This window comes from Procambarus clarkii, chromosome 55 (assembly GCF_040958095.1).
Source record: "Procambarus clarkii isolate CNS0578487 chromosome 55, FALCON_Pclarkii_2.0, whole genome shotgun sequence".
Taxonomy (NCBI): domain Eukaryota; kingdom Metazoa; phylum Arthropoda; class Malacostraca; order Decapoda; family Cambaridae; genus Procambarus; species Procambarus clarkii.
In genome coordinates, this window is record NC_091204.1 from 20,540,869 (window position 1) to 20,554,383 (window position 13,515).

Here is a 13,515-nt window from a genome sequence, read left to right on the forward strand (position 1 = left end):
GGTGTTGAGCAAGCATTCATGTGGGGAAAACCCGAATCGTGGGATTTATTTTAATTCTAATCGGTTATAAATTAGAATTCATTAATATAAATTATTTATTAATACTTATAATTTCAATAGCGGACTGCATGAATTTAAAATGGACTGATATTAAATTCCCACATCTTTTCCTACTTAAGCTGGGGGGGGGGGGGGTTAGTTTATCAATCTAAATTAATATTGGTACACAGTTAATACTACATGGATTGGTAAATAAAATGGAACAAATACAGCTTGTCTAGTTATGGCCTGGACAAAGATATGAACAGAGATCACACAAATACGCCTTGTAGGGGAAACTAGTATAATAAGTTATACTAAGCAATTAACAGGGTACCTTGCCATGCAGTTTAGCCCAACATATTCTAATCTAACTTGCATTACTGGCCAGGAATGACTAGATTTAATGGGTTATCAGATACAGAACACATCCCTTATTGTTGAAGATAGTGCTGTTCTGGAGCACTATAGATAATGCCGTTATGGGAGCTGTTCACGTACCATAATATAAAGTAGAGGGGAAAATAGTGGAGCTTGGTGACCTCCACGCGAGACTTCTTTACGTTAAATTTAATGGCGTCGGCCCCGCTCCCTCTCCCACTCTCGCATCCGGCTCGACACAAGATGCGATTTTATCAAGTAGAGAAAGGCGTTATATTTAATATTTTTTAGTACTGATAGTTGGTTCAATTGGATTTTTTATTACCAGTTCGGATATATTTAAAAATTTCAAATATTTGCTGGCATTTATTGGCGACAGGGCAATGATCCACCGTTTTCTTCTAATGAATTATAGTAAAGTTCTTTTCCCCGACAGTGCTTAAGAATTACCACTTTTGTGTTGTATTCAATTAAAACTAAATTCATTGGTTTTGCTTATAAATGACTTAAGTATGGTGGAGCTCGTCTCACTTTGAATAGAGCTGCAGCATTGACCGTTTATTCTTATAAGTTATAAATGATCGTGATGTTCACCCATTATTCGTGATGATTAAATTAAGCATTCGTATAATTTTTTTTCTTCTACAAATCATTAACAAATTCCTGTTAAGTACAGAATAAATTCACCCCACGCAATAAAGGCATGTCAGGCATGTCGCAGAAAAATTCATGAGCCGTGGCATTTCCTTGTTTATATAACTGGAAAGTTCCTGTGAGAAATAGAACAAAAAGTTTGATTTAAAACGCCAAAACTCTGCGAAGATTGTTCTTTAAAACCATACTTAAAACTCTTAAGAGGTTAAGTAGGGGTCCAACAGCGTTCAGAGGTTTGGGCCTTCATTAACTTAACCCTGCATGGCGTAAACATTCACAGTGGGACTTGCCCATCATTTTCCTTGTAATACATGTCCTGACTTCCAAGACGAGCGTGTCTTTTTTCCGACAGTCCCTCGCGGTCGCTTGTCCCTCGATAGAATTTTTAGCGACTGATAATTTTGATATCGATCGCCTTATGCGTTTTTGTTCTCGTATTGGCATCCTTGGTGATATTTAGCACCCTCTGATTATTCCGCACATTTGATGGTGTTGCATAGCTTTCCCGGTTTGGTGTCTTCTATTGATAATTACTTCTTTGCAATATAGATTATCATCGCGGATAATAAAAGACGTACCATTTGCTACTTACGGATCCTGGAATAGTATAAGCCATATTAGTTTGATCACAAGAGTGTCTAACATTAGCAAAGACTGGCATAAACATTTTATTCTAGCAAATGTTTCGAAATGAAAAGACAATGTTTAAAAGTTTATAGATGACCGCGGACTCTGAAAGGTCTAGCATACTTTAAGTCTTTGTCTATATGCAGTTTAATGCAGTAGAAAAAAATTGTTGCTAAGTTACGTGGACAATAAGTGGTGAAATTGAAAAATCTCATAAATTTGGAAATTATGATTAATAGGGTTGAGACAAATTTACGGAATAAAGAAAATGGGATGCTTGAATTATTTCTAGAAACGTAGGACTAACATTATTATTTCTGTACCTGGCTGTTACAGATGTCGGTGTTTCGGCCCCCATAAGGATGCCTGCAGTTCTGGAATGGTGTAGAGGATGCAGCGAGCTACACACTGATATATGGAAAATATCTGCATAAAGAACACAAATGCAAAATGTCCAAACCGAGTGGATTAAAATCATGCGGAACATTGACATGGAACAAACGATGCTTAGAATGGGTCAAAAATCAAAGCCTTTGGATCTACTCGGCCACTTGAAGCCACAAATCCACCACAAACTACCAAACCTTCAGTTAAAAGCCAAGGGGAATAATCCTCGGTCAGAATCCACGAAAATAAAAATCGGGGACATAAGAGCATAAATTCCCTTTAGTCTAAACAGGACCTTGAACAACTGGAGAAAAGTGAGTACTCCGCAAGGCGGCAAGCAGTTACACAAGTACTTACGAACGTGTACATCTTTCCTCAGTCTTCGGCGGCTTAGTTTAAAATTATTAAACAGTTAATGAGCTGCGAAGCACCAGGAGGCTGTTTATAACAATAATAGTTGATATAAACAGCCTTCTGCTTCAGAGATCATCAACTTCAATAATTTTAAACTAAGTTGCCAAAGATTGAGGAAAGATGTACAGGTTCGTAAGGACTTGAGTAACTACTTAGTGATTCTAGCCCCAGGGTAGCAAAATGTATACACCGGCTATTGTCTCGAGCACGGACGATAACCTCATCATAATTCTCCAGTAGCCGGATGTAGCAGACACCACGACTAAAGTCTCCCTACCCACGAAGACAAAAGGCAGCCAAAGGAATATAAGACTAATTTTTTCTTCAGGTATAAAGTCCAACACAAGGGATGTACTTGCTCGACAGGAAATCCCACCCACTGATTGGTTTATCAAGATAAAACACTGTGACTGTGGGCGAACGTGCCTATTCTGGAGGATCTAAACTTTCAGTTTACCATCTACTTTGTAAGCGTTTCAGAATAAAACTTAATGTCTGATATAAACTTATAGCGATGGTACACAACTAATTGCGTAATAATGCAAGTGACAGATAAAGAGGTTTTTTGCCGTTTAACAAGAGTATTATTTAGTCCTTGTTACAGATTTGTTTCTATAGTACACTAAAGTTTATTCCTCCTACTTGAGACCCTAAAGGGCTGCCTTTCCTGGAGACAGGCAGACTGGTATAGTGCTCCTGTCATAAAACTCGTCACAAGTTGAAGCGCAACTATTTTTCATTTCTGGGAAGAAATGGTACGTCAGTGGAAGGCAGATTATCGCCCACCTGCGGCCTGCAAGTGCACGAACTTGAACAATATCGATGAGAAAACCCACTAGGGCTTGAGGGGCTGCGAACCCGCGACTATAGCGTTGCTAGCTGCAAACTCCTCCACTGTACCATCGCGACTTGTAAGTCATAGAACCTGATTTCTTCTGAAATCACGGGAAGTCTGGAGGCCCTTACTGAAGCCAGTCCAAGTTATGTATGACCCACAAGCACTAAGGTGCAACTGCAAAGTGGTCACAGCTGGGGTCGCGGTTTCGAATCGCCTCAGTCCTAGTGGATTTTCTGAATGATATATATCACCTAGGTGTGATTTCTGTGCAACTTAAAATCATAAATACACGAATTAGTGTACGAAACTGTAAACTCTACACACACGTGTGGGGGTGTGGTGTGGAATAAGTGCATTTGTGCTCTAGTCCTGCTTAATGATACACATTTATAGGTAAAATGTTAACATGCCTTATTTGCTACTGTATGCACCATACATACACGTGGTTATACTTCCATACGAGGAGTCCAAACCCCTGGAGTTTGGATGTGTGAAATCCATGGAATGAGGTTCCTCAGATTCCATCGTGCCTTTAATGCAACGTTCCACACTACATTCTTTTTCATGTCATAAAAAAGTTTCAAATATGCACCTGTTTACTGATCTGCCGGAGCTTCATACTACTAAGACTGGTAGAGCAACAACCTTGTTTCTTGCAGGGTCAGCGTTCGATCCCCCGATAGCCAAAGTGGCGGTGGGGGATGAACCCCGATTGATTGATAAAGATTAAGCCACCCAAGAGGTGGCACGGGCATGAATAGCCCGTAAGGTTGGATGAACCCCGACCATTGTCACTTTACAATTGACAGTAATCCATTATTTAATGAGGCTAACCCCAATCACCTGACCTCTAGCCATGGACATGTTCTATTTTATAAATATTCGGCAGTCATTGGCCTAGTTTGGCTTGCACTCTCACAGTAATTGGCCAAAATGACTGGACAAATTATTTTCTAACTTTCCAAAGATGTGCAACTATTTTGGGTCACCCATGAGCTCTAATATGGCTAAGAATAACAGGAAGTTATACCACACCAAATAGTTATTTAAATCTGCAAAGTAATAGTGTACAAATTAATGTCATCCCTTGAAGAGAATAAGTAGTCACAGAAGATGGCATTATCTTCATAGCACATAGAATATCGCCTCTGGGGACAGTGTGCGCATCTTAAAAGAATGACATTAGCATAAATTAATTTTTTTTTGTTTAATATGAACTCCAAATCCAGATACCACTTTAGATTACAAGTACATGTTAAATCTTTCTATTCTGAAACTTTACAGCAACGATTTTGAGAATTATTTGCAATGTAATGAACAAATCCACAAGACATGATGAGGGGTTCGAACTTACGTCTGAGAGGATCCCAGACGCTGTCTTAATCGACTAGACCACGTCATGGTCAAAAGAATTGCAACCGGGGTTCTAATTGACTCTCATGGATCCTGCAGTCCGAGAGAGAGAAACCAGGGTTTTACACAATTTCCCCATGCACTCGGGCTCTATCAATAAGCTGTTCTACCTCTTCACTCTAGCTCTTCGTAAGAGATAGGGTCATACGTAGGAGCCTACGTAGGTTCGAACCCTCATCACGGCCCTTGTGAATTGGTTCATTTGATGCACCACGCTATTGTGACTTCCGTGTGTAATTTACATGTAAATCTCTAGTCACATTTCCTAACGACAGAACTACCTACAGTCGCAATACACCCAAATGATTAAAAAAAAATCACTGGGGTGACAAGTATATATTTAAATTCTAAATGCTCACCTTAATATTGTAAGACAACATCTTTCTATTTTTACAGGTAAGTTCGTGGAGGATCACTGTCCCTGAAGAACGCTGACGTCTCCTGTAAGTATTAACCATCAATTTTGTGGCACCGAATGTGTTGCTTATCGTTTTAGCAAGTCAACCGACCGAAACAACTTACGCTGAATGTCGTGGCACTAGTCTAAGCCTTTAGCATCGTGTGGTGGTGAGAATCCCACAATGGCAGTACCTTATCAGTAGTAGAAAGTCCTCGTTTGATGGGTTTATGACCATGTTGGAGCTTCCTCCAGAAACCTCAGACGCAAAAATGGTCATTCGTGTGTGTGTGTGTGTGTGTACAATCTCCCAGATGCAGATTCTTTACTAAGACTTGTCAGCTGGGGTTAATATGTCTGTTTTTTTTTAAAGGTAGTTACCTCTTTGTAGACTATGTACATTCTTTCCGTCTTTGTTGTGCATACTTCTGTTGTAGCAGCAATGGCTTACAGCATCACCTGGGGATACACGATTTAGCTGGCCCATTGAATTGTACGGCTTGTTGTTGAATTGTATGAATTGGGCCAAGTAGAATTATTCGTCAATAAACTAAAGTCTAAACTGTATGATGCAAGTCGGCTCTACTAAGAATGAATAATCAACCATGATAATGCTAGACCATTTGCTTCACATGAATATCATAATTGGTGCTGAAGCATTCTGCTCGTCGCTGAGCTCTTGACGTGACTAGTTTCCAGAGTTTAAACTATTGGAAGGATAAGACTGTAGGAATTAATTAATTTACTTAAATATTAATGATTTAACTCGTGGCTGTGTTTCCTTGCCTGGCATCAAACGCCACTGAACGAATAAATATATATCAGGGAAAATAGATATAACAGGTGACCAAGAAAGTACGCGTAATCCCCCCCTCCTCTTCTCTCGGTAATCCCTCCCCCCTTTCCTAATACCGTAATCCCCCCCCCTCGCCCTCTAATACCTCTCACAAACATCCTTCCTCTCTCCCTCCTCATTCTCTCTCCACACCTTTAATAATAATGTTTGCCACCTGGTAGTTATTAAAACATTCGACTTGAGTAATCTTAAATATAATGTTTCAGGAAACATAAGAATGTAAATGTGAATCGTTGACATGATTTAACAGGTGAGTAAAAGATACGGGTACCCTGGATACGGGTAACACAGGCTTGGCAGCGAGCCTTCGGGATGGGCCACACAGGAACGCTCTCCAAACTTATATTTACAGCATAATAACTCGAGTTGTATTTAAACTGCTATGAGAATTCTGATATAAATTTCAATTGAAAAAAATCAACAAAACTGACAGCTTAGCTTAAGGTACAAGGTATAAGGTACAAGAACAAGGGAGCCGGTGGCTGAGCGGACAGAACACTTAGACGCGTGATCCTGTGGTCCCTGGTTCGATCCCGGACGCCGTCGAGAAACAATTGGAAGAGTTTCTTTCACCCCGATGCTCCAGTTACCTAGCAGTAAATAGGTACCTGGGAGTTAGCTGTCACGGGCTGCTTCCTGGGGGTGGAGGCCTGGTCGAGGACCGGGCTGCGGGGACACTAAGCCCCGAAATCATCTCAAGATAACCTCAAGATAAGGTTACGATCGCTACATTCCCGTGCTGATAACTGGACTAGTCTCAGGGAAAATACAATATTGTATTCAACGAAAAATGGGAGAAACTCTACAAACTGTATTGACCTACGGAAATAGCGAGCTGAAGGGCGTGGCCAGCATATTTTGTGATGTCGACCTCCATCAGAGCCTCAGCGACCACTGGGACGACGACCCTGGGGCCAGATTCACGAAGCAGTTACGAAAGTACTTACGAACCTGTACATCTTTCTGTAATCTTTGATGACTTTGGTTACATTTATTAAGCGGTTTACAAGCAGGAAAACTTGTCAATCAACTGTTGTTGTTGTTATAAACAGCCTCCTGGTGCTTCGGAGCTCATTAACTGTTTAATAATTGTAAACAAAGCTGACAAAGATTGTTGACCAGACCACACACTAGAAGGTGAAGGGACGAAGATGTTTCGGTCCGTCCTGGACCATTCTCAAGTCGATCTTGAGAATGGTCCAGGACGGACCGAAACGTCGTTGTCCCTTCACTTTCTAGTGTGTGGTCTGGTCAACATACTTTAGCCACGTTATTGTGACTCATCGCCGACAATGATTGAAAAAAGATGTACAGGTTCGTAAGTGTTTGCGTAACTTCTTCGTGAATCTAGCCCCTGACCACCACTCCCTCGCTGACAGAAGGAAGGTACATGCCTGGGAGGCAAGGAACCAGTTTTATTATGTCATGAATAAGGGATACAGAGGAACAGAACAAGACTGAAGAAAGTATCCTTCACCCTCTGGGATAAGCAAAGCACAGATGACTTATCCCTACACGAAGACCTCCCCCTCCCCCCTCTTCTCCCACCACCCAAGAACACACTCACCATCGTCACCACCATTACTACACTCCCACCATCGTCACCACTACTACACTCCCACCATCGTCAACACTACTACTACACTCCCACCATCGTCAACACTACTACTACACTCCTACCATCGTCAACACTACTACTACACTCCCACCATCGTCACAACTACTACTACACTCCCACCATCGTCACCACTACTACTACACTCCCACCATCGTCACCACTACTACTACACTCCCACCATTGTCACCACTACTACTACACTCTCACCATCGTCACAACTATTACTACACTCCCACCATCGTCACCACCACTACTACTACACTCCCACCATCGTCACCACCACTACTACTACACTCCCACCATCGTCAACACTACTACTACACTCCTACCATCGTCACCACCACTACTACTACACTCCCACCATCGTCACCACTACTACTACACTCCCACCATCGTCACCACTACTACTACACTCCCACCATCGTCACCACTACTACATTCCCACCATCGTCACTACTACTACTACTACACTCCTTCCATCGTCACCACAACTACTACACTCCCACCATCGTCACCACAACTACTACACTCCTACCATCGTCATCACTACTACACTCCTACCATCGTCATCACTACTACACTCCTACCATCGTCAGCACTACTACACACCCAGCATCGTCACCACTACTACTACACTCCCACCATCGTCACCACTACTACTACACTCCCACCATCGTCACCACTACTACTACTACACTCCCACCATCGTCACCACTACTACTACACTCCCACCATCATCACCACCACTACTACACTCCCACCATCATCACCACCACTACTACACTCCCACCATCACCACCACCACTACTACACTCCCACCATCGTCACCACCACTACTACTACACTCCCACCATCGTCACTACTACTACTACACTCCCACAATCATCATCACCCACTACTACACTCCCACCATCGTCACCACCACCACTACTACACTCCCACCATCGTCGTCACCACCACTACTACACTCCCACTATCGTCACCACTACTACTACACTCCCACCATCGTCACCACTGCTACACTCCCACCATCGTCACCACTACTACACTCCCACCATCGTCACCACTACTACACTCCCATCATCGTCACCACCACCACTACTACTACACTCCCGTCATCGTCACCACTACTACTACTACACTCCCGTCATCGTCACCACTACTACTACTACTACACTCCCGTCATTGTCACCACTACTACTACTACACTCCCGTCATCGTCACCACCACCACCACCACCACCACTACTACTACTACACTCACGTCATCGTCACCACCACTACTACTACTACACTCCCGTCATCGTCACCACCACCACCTACTACTACTACACTCCCGTCATCGTCGTCACCACTACTACTACTACACTCCCGTCATCGTCACCACCACCACCACCACCACTACTACTACGCTCCTACCATCGTCACCACCACTACTACTACTACTACACTCCCATTATCGTCACCACTACTACTACACTTCCACCATCGTTACCAATACTACTACACTCCCACCATCGTCACCACTACTACACTCCCACCATCGTCACCACTACTACTACACTCCCACCATCGTCACCACTACTACTACACTCCCACCATCGTCGTCACTACTACTACACTCCCACCATCGTCGTCACTACTACTACACTCCCACCATCGTCGTCACTACTACTACACTCCCACCATCGTCGTCACTACTACTACACTCCCACCATCGTCGTCACTACTACTACACTCCCACCATCGTCGTCACTACTACTACACTCCCACCATCGTCGTCACTACTACTACACTCCCACCATCGTCGTCACTACTACTACACTCCCACCATCGTCGTCACTACTACTACACTCCCACCATCGTCGTCACTACTACTACACTCCCACCATCGTCGTCACTACTACTACACTCCCACCATCGTCGTCACTACTACTACACTCCCACCATCATCAGAACTACTACTACACTCCCACCATCGTCACCACTACTACACTCCCACCATCGTCACCACTACTACTACACACTCACCATCGTCACCACTACTACTACACTCCCACCATCGTCGTCACCACTACTACACTCCCACCATCGTCACCACTACTACACTCCCACCATCGTCACCACTACTACTACACTCCCACCATCGTCACCACTACTACTACACTCCCACCATCGTCAACACTACTACTACACTCCCACCATCGTCACCACTACTACACTCCCACCATCGTCACCACTACTACTACACTCCCACCATCGTCGCCACCACTACTACACTCCTACTATCGTCACCACCACTACTACACTCCTACCATCGTCACCACCACTACTACACTCCCACCATCGTCCCCACCACTATTACGCTTCCAGCATCGTCACCACCACTATTACGCTTCCAGCATCGTCACCACCACTACTACTACACTCCCACCATCGTCACCTACTACTACTACACTCCCACCATCACCACCACCACTACTACACTCCCACCATCGTCACCACTACTACTACACTCCCACAATCATCATCACCCACTACTACACACCCACCATCGTCACCACTACTACACTCCCACCATCGTCACCACCACCACTACTACACTCTCACCATCGTCACCACCACTACTACTCTCCTACCATCGTCACCACTACTACTACACTCTCACCATCGTCACCACCACTACTACTCTCCCACCATCGTCACCACTGCTACACTCTCACCATCGTCACTACTACTACACTCCCACCATCGTCACCACTACAACACACCCACAATCGTCACCACTGCTGCTACACTCCCACCATCGTCACCACCACTACTACTACACTCCCGTCATCGTCACCACTACTACTACGCTCCCACCATCGTCACCACTACTACTACGCTCCCACCATCGTCACCACTACTACTACTACACTCCCATTATCGTCACCACTACTACTACACTTCCACCATCGTTACCAATACTACTACACTCCCACCATCGTCACCACTACTACACTCCCATCGTCACCACCACTACTACTACACTCCCATTATCGTCACCACTACTACTACACTTCCACCATCGTTACCACTACTACTTCACTCCCACCATCGTCACCACCACCATTACTACTACACAATCACATTGTCACCACTACTACTACACTTCCACCATCGTTACCACTACTACTACACTCCCACCATCGTCACCACTACTACTACACACCCACCATCGTCACCACTACTACTACACTCCCACCATCGTCACCACCACTACTACTACACTCCCTCCATCGTCACCACCTCCACTACTACACTCCCACCATCGTCACCACTGCTACTACACTCCCACCATCGTTACCACTACTACTACACTCCCACCATCGTTACCACTACTACTACACTCCCACCATCGTCACCACTACTACTACACTCCCACCATCGTTACCACTACTACTACACTCCCACCATCGTTACCACTACTACTACACTCCCACCATCGTCACCACTACTATTTCACTCCCACCATCGTTACCACTACTACTACACTCCCATTATCGTCACCACTACTACTACACTTCCACCATCGTTACCACTACTACTTCACTCCCATCGTTACCACTACTACTACACTCCCACCATCGTCACCACTACTACTACACTCCCACCATCGTCACCACTACTACTACACTCCCACCATCGTCGTCACTACTACTACACTCCCACCATCGTCGTCACTACTACTACACTCCCACCATCGTCGTCACTACTACTACACTCCCACCATCGTCGTCACTACTACTACACTCCCACCATCGTCGTCACTACTACTACACTCCCACCATCGTCGTCACTACTACTACACTCCCACCATCGTCGTCACTACTACTACACTCCCACCATCGTCGTCACTACTACTACACTCCCACCATCGTCGTCACTACTACTACACTCCCACCATCGTCGTCACTACTACTACACTCCCACCATCGTCGTCACTACTACTACACTCCCACCATCGTCGTCACTACTACTACACTCCCACCATCGTCGTCACTACTACTACACTCCCACCATCGTCGTCACTACTACTACACTCCCACCATCGTCGTCACTACTACTACACTCCCACCATCGTCGTCACTACTACTACACTCCCACCATCGTCGTCACTACTACTACACTCCCACCATCGTCGTCACTACTACTACACTCCCACCATCGTCGTCACTACTACTACACTCCCACCATCGTTACCATTACTACTACACTCCCACCATCGTCACCACTACTATTTCACTCCCACCATCGTTACCACTACTACTACACTCCCACCATCGTCATCACTACTATTTCACTCCCACCATCGTCACCACTGCTACTACACTCCCGCCATCGTTACCACTATTACTACACTCCCACCATCGTCACCACTACTACTTCACTCGCACCATCGTCACCACCACTACTACTACTACTACATTCTCACCATCGTCACCACCACTACTACACTCGTACCATCGTCACCACTACTACTACAATCCCACCATTGTTACCACCACCACCACTACTACTACAATCCCACTATTGTTACCACCACTACTACTACACTCCCGCCATCGTCATCACCACTACTACACTCCCACCATCGTCTTCACTACTAATACACACCTACCATCGTCCCCACTGCTACTACACACCCACCATCGTCACCACTACTACTACACGCCCACCATCGTCACCACCACTACTACTACACACCCACCATCGTTACCACTACTACTTCACACCCACCATCGTCACCACTATTACTACACACCCACCATCGTCCCCACTACTACTACACACCCACCATCGTCACCACTAGAACTACACTCCCACCATCGTCACCACTACTACTACACTCCCACCATCGTCACCACTACTACACACCCACCATCGTCACCACTACTACTACACACCCACCATCGTCACCACTACTACTATCCTCCCTCAATCGTCACCACTAATAAAACTTACTCCCTCTATTGCCAACACACTTACCACTTGCTGTAAAAGCTTCTGCTAACCTCACTAATTTGTCTATATCTGTGATTCAGTATTTATGTATCCTGTCATATGGCAGAACCTTACAAACAAAAACTCATATAGACGAAGTCTTCTAAGTTCCAAAGAGTCATCCATCCTCCAAGTAATAATGAAGCCAACAATGACATCGGCTGATAATGATGACCAACGGCGACCCGTCAAAAGAAAACTAGAAAATAGCCACCCACAGGAGGAACCGAGATGTAAACGACGCAGAATTGAAGTGATAAATCAGGCAGCATCAGCAAGTGATGTCAATAAACGACGGCCCGTCAAAAGATAGCTAGAAAATGGCCGCTTGCAGGAGGAACCCGCATGCAAACGACGTAGAATTACCGTAATAAATAAGGAAGGAAAACATCAGGAACTCGAACATTATAAGCAAAGATTTAGGGAGCTGCAAGAGCAGATATGTGAGCAAAAACGCCAGCTGGCCAAAACTATGAAAAAAGTTTCACAAAATAAGGAAAAGATATGAAGTTAGTGTGGGAAGTTGCAGAAACCTGGTCGGTATAGCCACGGACTTTATTTTTACTTCATTGGTAATATTGAAGGTATATATTACCTCGCTACACAAATTCTCTATAACAAACAAACAAAATTGTATTAAAAATAAATTATTAAATAAATAAATGTCCTATTTCCCTATATTATCAATAGTGTAGTTACCTAGTGACTGATCATTTTTGTACCAAGAAATACTTATACTAAAGTTTGTAGAGTTACAGCTGTAGGTTGGATTACCTGCAGAGATACATATGTTCTAGGGCTGATAGTGCCATATGTGATTTATAAGATTTAACTCACTTTGGTGAG

At 44.3% G+C, this 13,515-nt stretch overlaps 1 long non-coding RNA gene across 7 annotated transcripts in view; it reads left to right on the forward strand.

Moving 5' to 3' along the window:
• LOC123754981 (uncharacterized) overlaps positions 1 to 13,515 on the forward strand; it is a 372,841-nt gene that overhangs the window by 264,846 nt on the left and 94,480 nt on the right. The window contains exon 4 of one of the 7 annotated variants that reach the window (XR_011222972.1): positions 2,038 to 2,214. The exons of the other annotated variants lie outside the window; for them this stretch is intronic. This is a non-coding gene — a long non-coding RNA (uncharacterized lncRNA). Of the gene's footprint in view, positions 1 to 2,037; positions 2,215 to 13,515 lie in introns of those variants that run through there. 7 annotated transcript variants of the gene reach the window in all.